The sequence below is a fragment of the Vicugna pacos genome, chromosome 26 (assembly GCF_048564905.1).
Source record: "Vicugna pacos chromosome 26, VicPac4, whole genome shotgun sequence".
NCBI classification, from domain to species: domain Eukaryota; kingdom Metazoa; phylum Chordata; class Mammalia; order Artiodactyla; family Camelidae; genus Vicugna; species Vicugna pacos.
The window spans coordinates 7,605,633-7,624,873 of record NC_133012.1 but is presented as its reverse complement, the minus strand read 5'-3'; the positions used below and the strand labels follow the sequence as shown (position 1 = coordinate 7,624,873).

The following is a 19,241-nucleotide window of genomic DNA, read 5'->3' as shown; positions in this document are numbered from 1 at the left end:
AAGACCCCTCAGTGGAGGCTACAGCATTGTTGACGTGGTTGTCATGATGAGTTAGGTACCTGGGTTGTTGGCTGGAAGCTGCAGTGCGTGACACTCTTTGACAGGCATAGTGATGAGTGAGTTGGGCTGAGGATGGATGTTTAATGAAGGACATTTGTTGGCAAATTCCATATTCTGCTGTTTCTGTAGATGAGCTGGGGTGTTTTAATTCCAGAGCTCCCTGTCTTTGGCATCTTTACCTCTCACGCGACCACACTACTTACGTTCTGAATCTCCTATATCTGTGCTGCACCCTGATGAAGAGGAGTGATGTTCAGGGTTGTTTCTGGAAAGGTTCCAAGAGCAGAAGCAGAGCAGAGCTGTGTGAAATGATGGCGGGCCCATCCATCATCTGGAGGAGGTGAAAAAATCCAACATACAGGACCATGAATGGTCGTAACACATAGTAATAGCAATTCTATTCCTGCTGGAGAGGATATGCAACCACCCCACCCTTTGAATGTTGTTCACACATATTGTTGAGCATCGCAGGAGCAAGCAAGAGAAAGGGAAGTTGTTACAAGCACATCTTTGAGAGATACAATCTCTACATGAATGAAGAAACACTGCTTCCTTGGTCCTCACGACACCCCAGTGATCAGGTGCTGGGGAGTTGGCTTCTCATGGGAGAGGGCAGATAACAGTACACGGGAAAGAACTTGCTTGAGGTTATAACCATGGTTCTGTGATAAGAATTGAAATTTGACCCAGTTGCCCTTTGTAAAAGACTGTAAATATGACCAACTATGAATAAACTAACAAACTGCCCAGCAGACCAGACACAGACCTTCAGATGCTTCGAAGGAGCTGGAAGGGATTTCAGAGCTTCTTTAATCCAGGCTTTTTATAATACCATTGATTATGGAATGGAAACAGACATCCTAAGTAGTGCATGATGTCCGGGTGAGCTTTTTGGTGTCCTTAACCATGGCTTTAATGCTTAGAAAGATTTTATTTAAGGGCTACTTTCACTTTTGAATATTCATATTTGATTTATTAAAATTACGAATTCAAAACCAGAGTTCTTTCGTAAGCCTTTAAATTTAATTTACAAATCTCATTATTCTTTTACTAAATCCAGCAACCTTAGCAATTGCTTTTAAATGGGTTTTTTTAAAGCCATCTAGTTAATTAAATCACTTAAATATTTTAAACTGCACTTCTAAATTTAATATATTCGATTTTCTTTTTAAGTACTTAAATTGTCTAACAAATAAACTCCCCAGTGCTTAAATAACATTTGTAAATATCATAAATTAAAGGTATAAATATGGTAGATCTTAATTCTTCTGCATGTTATTGTATTACTTGTAACTTTAGAAGAATGTTCTTAGAGCTACCAGCTTAAACATACAGTTTTAAACTTATCCAATTATGCATCATTAAAAACTTAAATCGTAAAGAGGATCTCTTAGATATTCTATAATGCTGAATTTTCTTAAACCATACAAATGGTGTATTTAAAATACCAGTTATACACAAAATATTAAATTTAACAAACAATGGTAATATGCTGAGACTGATTTACTTTATTGATTTTGTATTTTATTCTAAATTTCTCTGGCATTAAATGACACTTCTACCCAGTAAGAGAAAGAAAATATCTTACCAAGGGAAATGGGGTCCCTATCCTAGCACTGGTGATTTAAGGACCCAAAAGAACAGGGTGGAACAAACAGCTCGATTCTTGCCTAAGATGTTACCCGAATGATGGGTGCAATAGAGATCCCGGAACTTAAGAGATTTGATTTTTTAGTTCCAACCTCAGATTTAAGTAACAGTTTCCTCATTGTTGATACTTTCTTATGATGTGGGATGTCTTCCCCTCTAGAACGTCACACCCTTCTATAATACTTCTGATACTTCTTTGGATTGGATAGAAGTTGGACCTGTATTCTTAACAAATGTTTCTCTTGTGGTAGAATGACAATTTCTTAGGTAGATGTTAAAAACATTTCTGATTGGATTTGCATCTGTCACAGCGTTGCCTGAATGTGTTCCCACAAACTGAGGTGATGTTCTATTTCTACCACTCTCTCTGCTGCTCTTTGAGGAGTCCTTGGATGTGTTTTCTTTATTGGCATAGCTATCAGCTTAAAGAAAAAAAGTTACAAGAGAGAAAGTACATAAGTAAATAGGACATTTATGTAAATCTAGAAAGCTGCTAAAGCTAATATGGAAATACAACTACTTTCAAAAGTCTGTTAGGTATCACTTTTTTCCACACTGGATACTGATTTTTTGCAAGAGTCAGTACCTGCCGTGGTTACTCTAAAGCCAGACTGCCTGGCTTTGCCTCCTGCTCTCCCTCTCTTGGCTGTGTCAGCAATACCTGCTGCAGGTAACTCATCTAGAAAACAGTAATAATAAGACCTGTGTTACAGGACTGTTAGATGGATGCTTCGTAGAGATAGCAATTTTGTCTGTTTGGTTATTGATAAATCCTCAGCACCTGGTATAGTGCCTGGATAGTATATATATTCAAACAGTTTGTTTAACTACTTGTAAAGTACTTAAAATGGTGACTGGAAAGTAGAAAATTCCCAATAAAAGTTGACCATCATTATGCTTTGATGACAACTTTCTCACAGTTACTTGCAGCGTTTTCAGCTTGCACTGATTGATCAGGAAAGCATTGGCTGATAATTCCCACGCCAGTAGTTTCAGCCCTGTGTTTATTTGTAGTATGTGATAGATTACTGTCACCCAGGGAAAGGCCTTGGTAAAGCTGGATTACTACTACTCTAGCACTGGGGTGTCCAGCTTATTTAAGTGGAATTTTCCGGGTTTGGAAGTCTTCTTTTTTACTTGCTTAGCATATCTGCACTCTCAACTTTTTCCTTATTTTTTTTCCTTTAAGCGATCTTGTCCTTGAGTCTTCCTTAACTTTCTCTTAGCCTTTTTCCTTGTGCACCCTTCCATTGGAGGCAGTCTTTGGAGGTACGTTTTTTGACTCTTTATGTTCATAGTCCATCTAGCCTTCCTGTTCTATCTTCCTGACTCCTATAGTTTAAAGTAAACCTGCCTTGAATCCTACCTCCAGCCCCTCGGTCACAGACCCTCCACTTATGAAATATCTACTATGTTCTCAAACTCTGACAACAGAATCATTTTTCTCACATTTGAAATTTGAGTGACGTTAGACTCCTCCTTTCTCCCCTCCAGAACCCAGGTTACAGTACAAATCTTGTCTTTTCCTCCTTTATGGTGTTTTTCGCATCTGCTGTTTCCTTCGCACAATCAGTCAGTTCAGACCCTTGATAGTAACCACCTGGGCTCCTCCATCCTATTCCCGTGGGCCTCCTCCCCCAGCCCGGCAGAGCCCTCCTTCAGCCCCTCCTCCGTTCCTCTGCCAAGGTTGTAGTCTTCCCCACAAGATCAAATAACATTTCTCCGTGCTCAAAAGCCTCTGAGGAGTTGCAGTTCTCACATGTCCAGTTTTATCTCCCCTTTCATCCTTGTTTCTTTCTGTGAAACGCCATCTACCCATCACTGTCTTATGATGGTTTTCTCCCACTGCAATTAAGCAGAATGATGCCCTCCCCTCCCTGCCCAGGTCCTAATCCCTGGAACCTGTGAATTGGGTAGGCTCCATGGAAAAGGGGAATTAAGGCTGCAGATAAAATTGGGGGTGCTGATCAGCTGCCCTTAAATTAGGGGGCGGAGCCTGGATGGCTCAGGCGGGCCCAGTGTAATTACACGCGTCTTTAAAAGCGAAGCGGAAGCGGGAGGCAGCGGAAGTGCGTCAGAGGGGAGCGTAGGAGGCGGTCCCGGTGCCGAGACGTGAGGGGAACCTGACGGAGGAGGAAGGGGTCCGGAGTCAAGACGTGTGAGTAGCTTTTATTTTATATTAATATTCGTTTTTACTTAAACATTTTTTCTTGCGGTTGATTTAGAGAGTAGCTTTTAGAATGCGGAGAAAGCAAGGAGACGGACTCTCTCCTGGAACCTCCAGAGAGAAACACAGCCTTGCTGACGCTTGGCTTTGGCCTAACGGGACCCGTGTTGGGCTTCTCGACGCTGAGATAATAATGAGTTTGTGTTTTAAGCCACCAAGTTTGTAGTAAGTAATTCGTTACAGCAACAGCAGGGAACGAATACAAGCCCTTCGTGCTTTTACTCACTGTTGGAAATGTTGTGAGTAAGCTGCTGCTTGACACCGACTTACTAAAGTCTAGTAAAGACCCGCAGGCCTGGTGTAAATCTCAGCTGCTCCAAGCCTTCCCAGAGCCCTGCAGTCAACTTGCTTATCTGAAACCTTAGGGCTCGTATCAGCACTTTCTCTTTTATTATATACCGTGTATCTCTTTAACCTTGAATTGTGAGTGCCCCGAAAATAAGATCCGTGTATCATTTATCGTCGTCCCGCCTCGTAAAAGCTTTCCATTCAAGCCAGTGCTTTTTCGAATCAAATTGTAAAAATGCAACACATTGGCGGTGGTGCTAAAGATGGGTCCTAAATGCCCACAAGATGGAGATGTTTCCTTGAAAACAAATAGTTTTTATTAGCCCATGAGATCATTTCTCCTTGACCTCTTTCAAAAACAAATTCAGTCCTTTTTAATTGAAAACGAGTTGGAATTTCAATCCTGTATTTACAGTCAGTTTAGGATGTTTTTAAAAGTTTATATAATGAAAATGTCATTGACCATTTTTAAATAAACATTGGTGTGCACATGTGTTAAATGTTTACCTAACAGGACTTCTGTAAACAGCATAACTGCAGGTTCACAAGTACAGTGTGGGTTGATGATGGATTGTGTCTTAGAATAGTTGAATCATGTAGAGTACATTTTCTGTGTTCCTTTAGCAAGAGGTCAGGAGAAAAATGTGGAAATTGCCTTACTTGCTGCAATCTAACTTCACTTTTTCAATTGGAAAACAAATTAAAGTCGAAGATGCTCTCTCCTAGAGACTCTTGACAAGGGGCGAAATTCCAGGTTGTGTGAGCAGGTAGGGCTGTAATAAAATTAGCATGTGAAGCCATTTATGATGTCTTCTGAAGCTGCTTCTGACAAGCAGCTTTTGAACGTGTAAGTTCATAAACTCTTATGTCCTCAACAGTTCTTAAGATGCCTGCCTTAAAAATTGCCCCTAATTCAGGTGCCAGTTGTTTTTTCATTAAGCAATGAATGGTTAGTTTCTAACGCCTGATGTTCTCTCTAGAGAATTCAGCTAAAGCTACCTGTTCTGTTCTTGCCAATACCATGTTTGTCATGGAACTGTGTTCTGGGAAGATGAAAAGAGGGATGTGTGGGAGGTGTGTGGACATACCAAGTTAGTTGGTTTCAAAGTGGGTGGATTGACAGTTTGAAAGCACAAGTTAAGCTATGAAGGCGGGGTGGAAGATAACTTAAATTCAGCTGAAATACATAAACCTACTGGATTCATCCCCTTAGGTAAGCAGCGTTGATATTCAGAGTAATCCAGGGCCATTATTTTATATCTGAAAACATCCCAGCCATAATGACACCATGATAGCACCCCTCCCCCAAAATATCAGGGTTGTTTGAGTAACTTATAACTGTATGCAAATATTTAAAGAAATTCAGATAAGGGAGAAAATTATCTTCAGTGTGGCATTTTTGGGCAAAACTAGAACATAAGGGCAGGTGCTGTTAGGAGGTAGAGTTCACTCACCATCACAGAGCATTATCACACAAGAGCTGTGTAAATCAGAGTAAAGCTCCTGATAACCAAAGCCTTTCCCTCAAAAGCTGAATGATTCCTTTTTAGGGAAAGTTTGGGTGGAAAGTGGTATTCGATGACCTTCGATGTCTTGTTCTCCCTCCTACCAAATCTAAAATTCCCTGATGTTATCTAAAGGATACACATACACACACTTTTTATGAATTTGTAAACGTCTTTAAAAGAAACTCAGAAATGTGCCAACTTCTTCCTTAAGGATAATAACCCCAACTTAAACTAATATTAGAACAGACCTTACCTGCTGGTGATTTTAGTCGGATAAATTCCTCAACATTGGGATGGCACTCCCAACTCAGTAGTCAATGAAACTAACTTCACCTGGAGGCTTAGGTTGATCAGAGAGGAATGAAAGAATCATTGAGAACACCTGAAAATAAAGCCTCGGGAAAATGGAGAGAGGAAGGTACTTCTGACCATCAGACAATCTTTTTACCAGTCAGTACTTCTCTTTGCCTTCACTTTCTGGGAAACCATAATCCTCCTTTATGTTGGATAAAATAGCTCATTGTGGTAAAAGTTGTATTTCAGCCCTCTTTTTTTTTTTTTTTTAAGACGGAATGAGCCATCACAGTTGGATGTTAAATCCTGGGCTCTCCTTTGCCCAAATGCAACCCGCATGTTAGTACTGCTGTTGTCTGTGGCCTCTGTCTCCTAGAGGGATTGTTTCTGTGGAAGTCGGGAGGGTCTCCATTCTTTGAAGCTGTGTGACCACCCAGAATACTTTCCAGCACTAACTGGCTTATCACCTGGCTAGTGGCAGTAAATTGCTCTGGGACTTTGAATCTTGCAAAGCGACTAGAGTCACATTTGGCTATCATTCGTGAATTTCAACACATGGCGTCTCTGAACACCTCCTGGCAAAGTAGGTGTGATTTCCATGGGACGGTGCTAATGAGTTCTTAATTAGGATTCTTCTCTTCAACATGCTGCATTAACAGGTGGGTTAGAAGAAAACAGGGTGTAGCAGTGCTTAGGGAGATGGGAGGGCCCTTATTAAATGGAGTTAGGAATGGGAGAAATATAGCCAGAGAAGCTGCCGCAGCCGCAGCCAGAAAGGGAGAATGTTCATGCCGTGTGGAAGGTGGGAGTTGCAGAGGGTGGTGGCTGATAATGATGTGAAATAATCTATTATTACACCTTTCTCAGCAAGTTAAAAATGCTCTAGTGATGTGACAGGAGCTATTAGCTTCTTCTGATCAAAGAATACAAGTTTTATGAACAACATTCATTTCAGACTGGCATAGGGAAAAACTTCTAATTATCAGGATGACATATACTTGCTTAAAATTTAGAGCCAACTAGATTCAACTTAAACTTTGGCAGTTCATTAAGGGTCCATGAGGCTCAATTTCTTCATCTTTAAGGTGAGAATAATACATGTCTAATTGTGTTATCTTGCAAGTTAGAATAAATAAAATAATGCATAGAAAGCACTTGGGCTAGTATCCATTCATTGGTAGTAGTAAATAAATTAGTATTTTCAGCAGCTGAGCTAAGGAACCTATAAGTTACCAAAAACACTGCCACCTTTTACTGGAATAGCCCATATTGACTGCATATATATTTTGGGGGAGAGGGGGAGGAGGAAATTATGCAGCCTTGATTTAATAACTCAGAATAGCTCAAATTCAGAATACCTGCTTGATATCATTTCTGTGCCTTTATTTCCCTACCATTCCAGGAGCTTGATAGCATTAACTACTCCTTATCTGGCAGCGAAGGTAGATGTTAGGAATCTGCATAATATTTCCATTCAACCGAAGAAGGGCATCTGAAGGAAACTATAAAGCATTTTCCTGAGAGGACCTAGGTGGTCAATATAAGGTTTTCAGCTCAAAATCAGATCTCCTGACCACATTATTACATTTATGCCTGACATGCATCACAGTTTTTACACCTTAAGAAATCACAAAATACGATGGGAGATTTAGGTATGTGGCAGCAGCATTTTCTTGGGATGTGGAGATGCAGGAAAGGATGCTGGAACTTCTTGCCCTTCTTGAGTGCATGATTGCAACTTAATTGCTAAGCTCTTCCTTGTCTTCTGGGTACCATTGATGAAGGATGTTGTAAACATAGTATTGGGCAAACCACTGGTCTCAGTAAATACTTTTTTGGATGTGATTGTGAAATGACTTTCCAGCAGAATATGAAGTAAAATCATGAACAAATAGTCATCCAGAAGCTGAGGACAAAACAGTAAATATAACTAGTAATCAAGAAGGCAAACACAGTCTAATAATTACGATTAACTGGGGCATTTGTTCGTGTAGGCCTGATTAAAATGGTTTGGAAACACCACAAGATGGTATTCAGGATCTTAGGGAAAGACTCTCCTCTTTTATGTCTTTATGACCAAAACATAACATATCTGTTAATTTTTTATAAATAAAGTAAATATTAAGCCTCTTTTCTCCTGGTCATTACACTCTGTTGGTCTGTGGGAAAGTGAATTATGGATTCTGATCAAGGAGGTTGTGGTTTATCTGTGTACAGAAGACACACACACATACAGGTAGTGAAAAGAATTAGCATGGAGTTGGCAAGGCTTTTACTCGTGAAGCACCAGGTGGCAGCTAAGAGTGAGAACCATTCCACCGCCCCGCCCCCTCAAGGCCCTTTGTCCTACCTGCATGATGAAAATGTGCTTCCATAGAGATCATCTCACTTAAGCTTCACAACCACTCTTGGAGGTTGAGTTCCATTTTGTAACTACAAAAACTGACCCAGAAACGTTTCAAGGTCACATTGCAAGCTAATAGACTTCCCAGCGCTTGACCTAGGATTTCCATTCAACCAGTACTGTGGAGCCCATTCCTTGATCACAGCCTGTCGACCCAACCGCCACCTCTCCTTCAGAGCTGTTGCCTGAGAAGGACTATTTGGTGACTTTGCTCTGCATCTAGAAGTGACAGATAATGTTTAGTCACTAACATCCTCGTCACCTCACATCTGTTTCATATCCAGGGAGGGACCATTCCCAGAGAGTCCTTAAGTTAATAAATCTCTCTATATTTATTTTATGCTGTGGAAGATTTGAACGTGAAACATTTAAAGTGTTTCACAAGGAATAGAGAATTCAGGAATTGAACAAAGCACTTTCCTGCCATCCCCATCCCTGCAACTGGAAGGCACTGCATAAAATTCACCATATTTTAGCTAAGAAGGCATTCGGTGAAGGCTCTCATAATTAAAATGAATTGTAACACCTTGCAAACCAATGTGTAAACCATTGGGGAAGACACATAATTCTTTACTGTGTTAATTCGAGGCCCCCAGTGGACCCTAAAACAATACCCAAAGAAAAATAGTCAAAACATCCAAATATTGCTTTATCATATATCGTATTACATCTTTTTCTTGGTGTGTATCCTTGTTTCCTCCATTGTGACTAAGAATTAATATTCTGGGATCTAGGAACGTTAGAGATGTAGTAGACAACTACTTTTTATCTTTTACTTAATGAATTAAACAAACATAAACTGGTGGACAATTTTTGCCTGATGGCTATGGTAGAATGTGGTGTTTGGTGAGTATTTAAAGATCCACTGAGTTATTAAAAGAGGAAGCTCCCATTACAGTGAGGTTTATTGATGCCTTATTGTGGGTTACTGCCAAACACTTAATGGCTATATAAATTAAAACAAAACAAGCAAACATGTCAGTGTTTGCTTTGTGATTCAAGCCTGGGCAAGGATATCTGTTGAATTTTCAGAGTCTTGTCTTTCAGGAGTTAAGACAACAAGAACAACGTGTAAATAGTCTGTAAGATGGATCTCAAGTGTGTAGTGTTTGAAGTTTTCCACTTAAGCAGAAACCAGGGATTGCATCTATTATAAGGAAGCAAAAAGAGTCTTGAGATTTGTGTATGTAGACAAGATGATGACCTCAAGGAACATGTTGCTATTCCTGTAGGTCAGGAAAAACTTCATGGTGAAGGGTTTGGGGGCTTAGTTAGGGGGAGGGTGCAGGTGCAGAGGTGAGCAGTGGTCGTTTAGGACCTGCACTTACAGGCGGGAGAGGGTCTGGTAAGCACTGGACTAGAGAGCAGTCCATAAATGAGGGAAATATGAGTGATTCTTTTTTTGTGTATTTTGTTTTTGTTTTGGTGGGAGGCAAGTAGGTTTTATTTGTTGATTTTTAAAGGAGGTACTGGGGATTGAACTCAGGACCTCATGCATGCTTAGCATGCACTCTACCACTGAGCTGTACCCTACCCGGTCGAGTAGTTCTTGTTTATGATGTGCTTAAAGTCTCAGAAGTATTTAGCTGCCGAGATGAATATAGAACCCAACTTTCCTCTCCTCCTGGACCTTTCCATGGTACATTACTTATCCTGACATAAAGAATTGTGAGTAGAGTGAGGAAGAATAAAAGATGGAAAATGAGGACGTTCAGATGGAAGGTATTGTATAAAGGTGGATTGTTGGAAGCTGACTTTCCCATAGGGATTCAGTGACACAGGTGTGTGAGAAAGAAGCATGAATTATGGAGGTAAACCAACGTTGTCATTCCTGCCAGGCTGATGGAGCAGTGAACCAAGCAAATGGGATGTGAAAGTAATATTCAAGTTGTCCTTTGTAGAATGTACTTCTTTCTGTGTGATTGCCTTGACAGTCGGTGACAGAACATCCAGGAAACGAGTGAGCTGATGACCTCGATTAAAGGGAAAGTGTCAACCTCAACTGACAACGTGGGAGGAATGAGAGACCATGTAGAATCTGGAAATAGGCCTGTCAAGCTCACCTGTGGGGGGTAAGGAACAAAAGGAAAATGAAAGGGAAATGACCAACTAGAGAGTTATCGTCTAGGAAATCCAAACATATTGTAGAAGGTAAATTCCAAGAAGACAGGGATTTTTGTAAGCTTTATTTACTTCTGTGTCAGCAAACTTCAGAATAGCGCCTTGGCGTATGGTGAGCATTCAGTATTAGTTGAATGAATGGATGGATGGATGATGAGAGGATGGGTGGGTGGTCATGTCCCTCACCTACTTATTTTTTCCCAACCATCGCACCACAGTGGGCACTCATCCAGAAGTTGACAGTTCCTTTCACAAGCTCAAGAGCTTCCTATAGATCTAAGAATGAGATGAAGGACATCTCAAGTCAGCATTCTCAACTAAGGACCCTGGATGGTGGAAGGTGTCTGGATAATAATCAGATTCCATTTGCTTCTTCCAGAATTACTTATCCCCCAAACCTTCTGACTCTTGTACATTTTGTTTTAACAAGGAAATGAAGTGGGGACAAATTGGTCTGGGGCCTTATTTCTTGTTCCAAGTTTTTAAAAATTGTGGCACTTATATGCTGTTGACACTTGTCTTACAACCATAATGACCCCCTCTTCATTTCTGTTCTTGAGCATATGTGGGGAGTTGGCGACCCACATTATAGTTGGAGAGGTATCGTTTCTTTCTGGAACATCTGTTGAGCACTGACTGGCAGATTTCTAGCACCATCATTTTCAACTTCTGCTTGTAGAGCGCCCATTGGATGCTTGGCCTGAAATAAGTGTAGTCACTAGATTGGAAGCTCTTTGAGGGCAGTGCTTTCTCATCCTTAACTCTCCGTCAGGTGATATCTTGCACACAGAAACCTCGATGAACATCACTTGTGTTGGATTTAAGGTGGGGTGTGCTATGTAAGAGCTGGATGGCTCTTTCTGGCTCAGGCCTGCATGCTGTCTCTTGCTATTACGTTAGGATCAGTGTTTCCGGCATCACCTTTTAACCAGCCTTCAAATGACTCTGCTGCAAACACAAGTTTTGAGGTTCAGCGGGTTGGACCATGGACCTTTATGGGGACCCTGGAATCGCAAAATCCCAGCGCTGAGGAAGGGATATCTGAGCTCTAGTCCTGGCTCTCCTGTGACATCAACTAGACGCCTCACCTCTCTGGGTTTTAGTTGATTCATCTAGCTATAAATGTGTCCCCCTAAATACCTGAAGAATTTTCTTCCCATCTAGAATTGGGTGACTGATGATCTTTCATTCATATCAGTATTTTCCCAGGAACGTAACTTGGGGCTTGTGTATGAAGACAGACGGGAGGAAAGGGAATTGTTGTGATACAGGAGTGCTCCCTGGCCTCTTACCTTGGAACCTCATGACATGGGGTTAGAGCAGTGTCTGTCCTCAACTCCACCGCTGACAAGCATCTTCCCTTAACTTATTTCCAAGCTAAGTTTCCCTTCTGTTTTCTCTGGCCCTGCCTTCGGCAAGAACTCTGGTCCTAGATGAGCCTCAAGTGAAGTTCACACCTCTCCTGAAAATTAAGACAGCCTCTGTCTACAGCAGTTCTTTCCTGTTTATTTTCTCCTCAAAGCTCAGGCTGGAAAAATAATTGAAGGATTATACATAATGTATCTTTGTATTTCTTTCAAGCTTCACAGCCCAGGGTTTGGATGTTGAGTTGTGATGCTTTGCTCTCCCCTTCTGGCATTGATACGATTTCCATTTTGCTCCCCCCGCCCCCCTTTTTTCCCCTCCCTTACTCTAGATTAGGCCCATCTCTCCAGTGGCCGCATCTCATTCCTTCTGTGATCATTCTAGCAGGGCATTCCTTTGAATGTCAGTATCCATTGCATTGACCAGGCAGCTCCCTTGTGGATCCTTCTGTTTTATCTGATGTGATGCACTTAAGACACTTCTCCAAATCTTCTAGGATAATTTTCTTTGTCCTTTAAAAGATATTTGTCTGCTTTTGTGATTCATTTCACTCAGTGTTGAAGTTATTCAAGGGCCTAACTTTAATGTGTTTAAACCTTAGAATGTAGCCTTTTCCTTTGTAGTTTAAGAATGTCCTTTTTATTTACCATAGTAGTTATTCCATAAGCTGGAACTCATATTTTATCTTCTTTTTTCCTTTTTATCCCTTCATCAGCCATTACATAGCATTTGGGTATTTACCTGCATAATTTTAAAGTCTGTATCACATTGAAAATCAGCTTTTCTTTCTTCACAGATGATATTCATGATGCTTATTGTTTAAAAATGCTGTCGCTAATGATGCTTTTGTTCAGAAAGAATTCTTGAATTGGTGTGTGTGTGTGTAGAAAAATTGAATAGAGCTATGCACAGTCTATTCTGGTACCCAGTCAGACAATCATGGGTGGCTATTAAGCAACAGAAAAGAAAAAAAAAGTAATAGTAACTGAAAACCAGCTACATTCAGAGTCTCATGGACCAGAAATCTAACATCATATTTACTCTATACTTTTTACCAAATGTCCATTAATTAACACTCATAACATCTAGATACACAGTGCAAGTTAAAAATACCATATAACTACCATGTCTTGAAGGTTTGCTGGTTATCACACAGATGGAGGTAATTAACCATTTTTATTGAGTTTCTATTTATATTTCTATTCCCAAAACTCATGGTTTGAGTAGGAAGACAGTCTTTGAACATGAGCATTGATAAACAAAAGTGAATATTTATAAGGAATTTTGAATTCTATGCCAGGAGAGCTGACATCACTAATGAAGATAGATAAAAGGCCTTATTTAATCATCAGATAATTGATTTTTAAGAAGGACCTGGATGCAGATTCATAATTCATGCACTTACCAGTGTTCTTCCTTGCTATGGCCCACAGATAGGTTTACCACTTAAGTAGTTTTTGATTTTGATTTAGCTTGGTTTACAGTGGTCAGACCCTGTGTGAGCCACCACGAGAAAACGACCACAGGAGCCTTAGTTGAAATGTTGATATGCAGACTTTGTTCTTTTAGGTTGGTGGCTAAACAGTTGGTCACCAGATAACCATCTGTAGGTTAGAAACACATGAAAGCCCGCTTTCCTTCATCAGCTTGTACAAGTGGCTTTTTGACAAAAATGTCGCAGTGTTGTGCTTTGATATTCTGATAAAAACATATAAGCAAACTTAGTGTTCAGTATCTGTTTTCACTAAGATTCCTATTTCAGTGTCCTCTGTTTCTCAACCATCACTGTTTGCTGCTAAGGTTATTAGTCCATAAGGGAACCAAATTCCAAGCAGAAGACCATGTTTTACTTAGAGGCATATATGTCTCTGAAAGGAGAAATCAACTGAGTTCTGATCCTCAGTTTGAGTTTTATTTTAAATGTTTTTGAATATCAGATCTGAAGCTGATGGTATTGAAACATGTTAATAACATTAAACATTCTGTGCTTTTGATCAAGTGTGAGGTATCCGAGGAAGCAAAAAGTCAAGTACGATATTTTTTAACCTGCTTTTAATTAGATCATTAGGGAGTTAAGGCTCTATTGGTTGAATTACATTGCATTCCTTACTCTTAGCTATTGAGTTTATTTAAATTACATTTCAAACTAGTCATTGTACAAGAGGATTTGGGAAAATTTTCTGAGTGAAATAAAGGGCGACTCTTTGAAGGGTGTAGTGTCTTTTTAGAATGACATAGAGAAATGGTGTTTGTCTCTGGAGCTCAGAAATAGGAATGTTGTTTATAGAAATACCTTCGGTCCTGGATGGCTGCGTTTTCTGACTAACCCATGCTGTTTGCCCTGAGAGGCTTTGCAGGGCTTTATTCCTGCCTTCTGATGATGAGGCGTACACACATGCCAGTAAGCCTGCTTTGCCTCAAACCTGGGGCAGGAAGTCACCTGGAATTTCTAATAAATTGTTTGTTAGTCTTTGAGAGGCTTTGATTCTTTTTTTTTTTTAATGTATTTTTATTGAAGTATAGTCAGTTTACAATGTTGTGTCAACATCTGGTGTACAGTACAATCATATAGGAATATACATATATTAATTTTCATATTCTTTTTAGCCATAAGTTACTACAAGATACTGAATATAGTTCCCTGTGCTACACAGTATAAACTTGTTGTTTATATATAGTACTGAGGATTTTTTTTTTTACATTTTTATTGATTCATAATCATTTTACAGTGTTGTGTCAAATTCCAGTGTTCAGTACAATTTTTCAGTCATACATGGACATATACACACTCATTGTCACATTTTTTTTCTCTGTGATTTATCATAACATTTTGTGTATATTTCCCTGTGCTATACAGTGTAATCTTGTTTATCTGTTCTACAATTTTGAAATCCCAGTCTATCCCTTCCCACCCTCTACCCCGCCCCCCCCGTAACCACAAGTCTGTATTCTCTGTCCATGAGTCCATTTCTGTCCTGTATTTATGCTTTGTTTTTGTTTGTTTGTTTGTTTTTATTTTTGTTTTTTAGATTCCACATATGAGCGATCTCATATGGTATTTTTCTTTCTCTTTCTGGCTTACTTTACTTAGAATGACATTCTCTAGGAGCATCCATGTTGCTGCAAATGGCATTATGTTGTCGGTTTTTATGGCTGAGTAGTATTCCATTGTATAAATATACCACATCTTCTTTATCCAGTCACCTGTTGATGGACATTTAGGTTGTTTCCATGTTTTGGCTATTGTAAATAGTGCTGCTATGAACATTGGGGTGCAGGTGTCATCCTGAAGTAGATTTCCTTCTGGGTACAAGCCCAGGAGTGGGATTCCTGGGTCATATGGTAAGTCTATTCCTAGTCTTTTGAGGAATCTCCACACTGTTTTCCATAGTGGCTGCACCAAACTGCATTCCCACCAGCAGTGTAGGAGGGTTCCCCTTTCTCCACAGCCTCTCCAGCATTTGTCATTTTTGGATTTTTGAATGACGGCCATTCTGACTGGTGTGAGGTGATACCTCATTGTAGTTTTGATTTGCATTTCTCTGATAGTTAGTGATATTGAACATTTTTTCATGTGTTTTTTGATCATTTGTATGTCTTCCTTAGCGAATTGCTTGTTTAGGTCTTCTGCCCATTTTTGGATTGGGTTGTTTATTTTTTTCTTATTGAGTCGTATGAGCTGCTTATATATTTTGGAGATCAAGCCTTTGTCGGTTTCACTTGCAAAAATTTTCTCCCATTCCGTAGGTTTTCTTCTTGTTTTATCTCTGGTTTCCTTTGCTCTGCAGAAGCTTGTAAGTTTCATTAGGTCCCATTTGTTTATTCTTGCTTTTATTTCTTCTAGGAGAAAATTTTTGAAATGTATGTCAGATAATGTTTTGCCTATGTTTTCCTCTAGGAGGTTTATTGTATCTTGTCTTATGTTTAAGTCTTTAATCCATTTTGAGTTGATTTTTGTATATGGTGTAAGGGTGTGTTCTAGCTTCATTGCTTTACATACTGCTGTCCAGTTTTCCCAACACCATTTGCTGAAGAGACTGTCTTTATTCCATTGTATATTCTTGCCTCCTTTGTCGAAGATGAGTTGACCAAAAGTTTGTGGGTTCATTTCTGGGCTCTCTATTCTGTTCCATTGGTCTATATGTCTGTTTTGGTACCAATACCATGCTGTCTTGATGACTGTAGCTCTATAGTATTGTCTGAAGTCTGGGAGAGTTATTCCTCCAGCCTCTTTCTTTCTCTTCAGTAATGCTTTAGCAATTCTAGGTCTTTGATTATGATTTGTTCTAGTTCTGTGAAATATGTCCTGGGTAATTGGATAGGAATTGCATTAAATCTGTAGATTGCCTTGGGCAGTGTGACCATTTTAACAATATTGATTCTTCCAATCCAAGAGCATGGAATATCTTTCCATTTTTTAAAGTCTTCTTTAATTTCCTTCATCAATGGTTTATAGTTTTCTGTGTATAATTCTTTCGCCTCCTTGGTTAGATTTATTCCCAGATATTTTATTACTTTGGGTGCTATTTTAAAGGGGATTGTTTCTTTACTTTCTTTTTCTGTTGATTTATCGTTAGTGTAAAGAAAGGCAACTGATTTTTGAACGTTAATTTTGTAACCTGCTACCTTGCTGAATTCTTCAATCAGCTCTAGTAGCTTTTTTGTGGACCTTTTAGGGTTTTCTATATATAGTAACATGTCGTCAGCATATAATGACACTTTTACCTCTTCTTTTCCAATTTGGATCCCTTTTATTTCTTTCTCTTGCCTGATTGCTGTGGCTAGGACTTCCAGGAGTATATTGAATAGGAGTGGTGATAGTGGGCATCCTTGTCTTGTCCCAGATTTTAGTGGGAAGCTTTTGAGTTTTTCACCGTTGAGAACTATGCTGGCTATAGGTTTGTCATATATAGCTTTTATTATGTTGAGATATGTTCCCTCTATACCCACTTTGGCGAGAGTTTTTATCATAAATGGGTGTTGAATTTTATCAAATGCTTTTTCTGCATCGATTGAGATGATCATGTGGTTTTTGTCCTTTCTCTTGTTGATGTGATGTATTACATTGATTGATTTGCGTATGTTGAACCAGCCTTGTGTCCCTGGGATGAACCCCACTTCGTCATGATGTATAATCTTTTTTATGTGTTGTTGGATTCTATTTGCTGAAATTTTGGTGAGGATTTTGGCGTCTATGTTCATCAGTGATATTGGCCTATAATTCTCTTTTTTTGTAGTGTCTTTGCCTGGTTTTGGTATCAGGGTGATGGTGGCTTCATAGAAAGAGTTTGGGAGTATTCCCTCCTTTTCAATCGTCTGGAAGAGTTTGAGAAGGACTGGTATGAGTTCTTCTTTGTATGTTTGGTAGAATTCCCTGGTGAAGCCGTCCGGTCCTGGACTTTTATTTGTAGGGAGGTTTTTAATTGCTATTTCTATTTCCTTTCTAGTGATCGGGTTGTTCAAGTGTTCAGATTCTTCTTGATTCAGTTTTGGTGGACAGTATGTTTCCAGAAACTTGTCCATCTCCTCTAGGTTATCCAGTTTGTTTCCATATAGTTTTTCATAATATTCTCGTATGATATTCTGTATTTCTATTTTGTTTGTTGTAATTTCTCCATTTTCCTTTCTTATTTTGCTAATTTGTGCTCTCTCTTTTTTCTTCTTTGTGAGTTTGGCCAGAGGTTTGTCGATTTTATTTACTTTTTCAAAAAACCAACTTTTGGTTTGGTTGATTTTTTCTATGGTCTTGTTAATCTCTATTGTATTTAATTCCTCTCTGATCTTTATTATTTCCTTCCTTCTGCTGCTTTTTGGGGCTTTTTGTTCTTCTTTTTCTAATTGATTTAGGTGGTGGGTTAACTTGTTTATTTGAGATTGTTCTTTTTTGAGAAAGGCCTGTATCGCTATAAACTTCCCTCTTAGCACTGCCTTTGCTGTGTCCCATAGGTTTTGAGTGGTTGTGCTTTCATTATCATTTGTCTCAAGGTATTTTTTAATTTCAGCTTTGATTTCCTCATTGATCCATTGTTTTTTCAATAACATTGTTTAATCTCCATGCTTTTCTTTTTTTCTCCTTTGTTTCTCTGTTGTTGATTTCCAGTTTCATGGCATTGTGGTCAGTAAAGATGCTTGAGATAATTTCTATCTTCTTAAATTTGTTGAGGTTTCTTTTGTGTCCAAGTACATGATCGATCCTGGAAAATGTTCCATGTGCACTTGAAAAGAATGTATATTCTATTTTTTGGGGGTGTAAAGCTCTGAAAATATCCACCAAATCTAGTTTTTCTATTGTAGTATTTAATTTCTCTGTTGCCTTGTTTATTTTCTGTCTGGAAGATCTGTCTAGTGATGTTAATGCAGTGTTAAAATCTCCAACTATGATTGTATTCCCATCAATATCCCCCTTTATCTCTGTTAGTAATTCTTGTATGTACTTAGGTGCTCCTATATTGGGTGCATATATATTAACGAGTGTAATATCTTCATCTTGTATCACTCCTTTAATCATTATAAAATGTCCTTCTTTATCTTTCTTTATGGCCTTTGTTTTAAAGTCTATTTTGTCTGAAATCAGTACTGCAACACCTGCTTTTTTGGCTTTTCCATTTGCATGGAATATCCTTTTCCATCCTTTCACTCTCAATCTATATGTGTCCTTCTCCCTAAGGTGGGTCTCTTGTATGCAGCATATTGAAGGTTCTTGCTTTATAATCCACTCTGCCACTCTATGTCTTTTGACTGGAGCATTTAGTCCATTAACATTTACAGTAATTAATGATAGATGTGTGTTTATTGCCTTTTTGAACTTATCTTTGCAGTTGAATTGGTATATCCTCTTTGTTCCTTTCTTCTTCCTTTTGTGGTTTGGTAATTTTCCTTTGTATTATCATGGATTTTATTTAATTTTTGTGACTCCCTTGTAAATTTTTGACTTGTGGTTACCCTTTTTTGTAAATCTATTAACCTATACCCGTTTTTAATAATCTGATAATAACATGATCTCAAACCCATCCTACTGTTAAAAAAAATTTAAAAAAGAAAGAAAAAAAATTCTATATTTCCCTGCCTCCCTCTCCCACTCTCAGTGACTTGTATGTCTTCTTTTATAATTTCGTGTTTTCTTTATTTGTAATTCATGAGTTATCACCTTTCCAGTTGTACGTTTCTCATTTCTGTAGCATCCTGCTGCTTTTCTATTTAGAATAGCCCTTTCAATATTTCTTTTAGCATGGGTTTAGTGTTGCTAAACTCCTGCAGCTTTTTTTTGTCTGTGAAACTCTTTATTTCTCCTTCTATCCTAAAGGATAGCCTTGCTGGATAAAGT

General features: G+C 38.9%; 1 protein-coding gene across 15 annotated transcripts in view; it reads left to right on the top strand.

Annotated features, from left to right (window-relative positions):
• The window catches only part of UNC5D (unc-5 netrin receptor D), a 599,258-nt gene that overhangs the window by 301,384 nt on the left and 278,633 nt on the right, over positions 1–19,241 (top strand). Inside the window, exon 1 of one of the 15 annotated variants that reach the window (XM_072950292.1) lies at positions 3,851–3,866. The exons of the other annotated variants lie outside the window; for them this stretch is intronic. The gene's annotated coding sequence lies outside the window, so the exon portion shown is untranslated. Of the gene's footprint in view, positions 1–3,850; positions 3,867–19,241 lie in introns of those variants that run through there. 15 annotated transcript variants of the gene reach the window in all.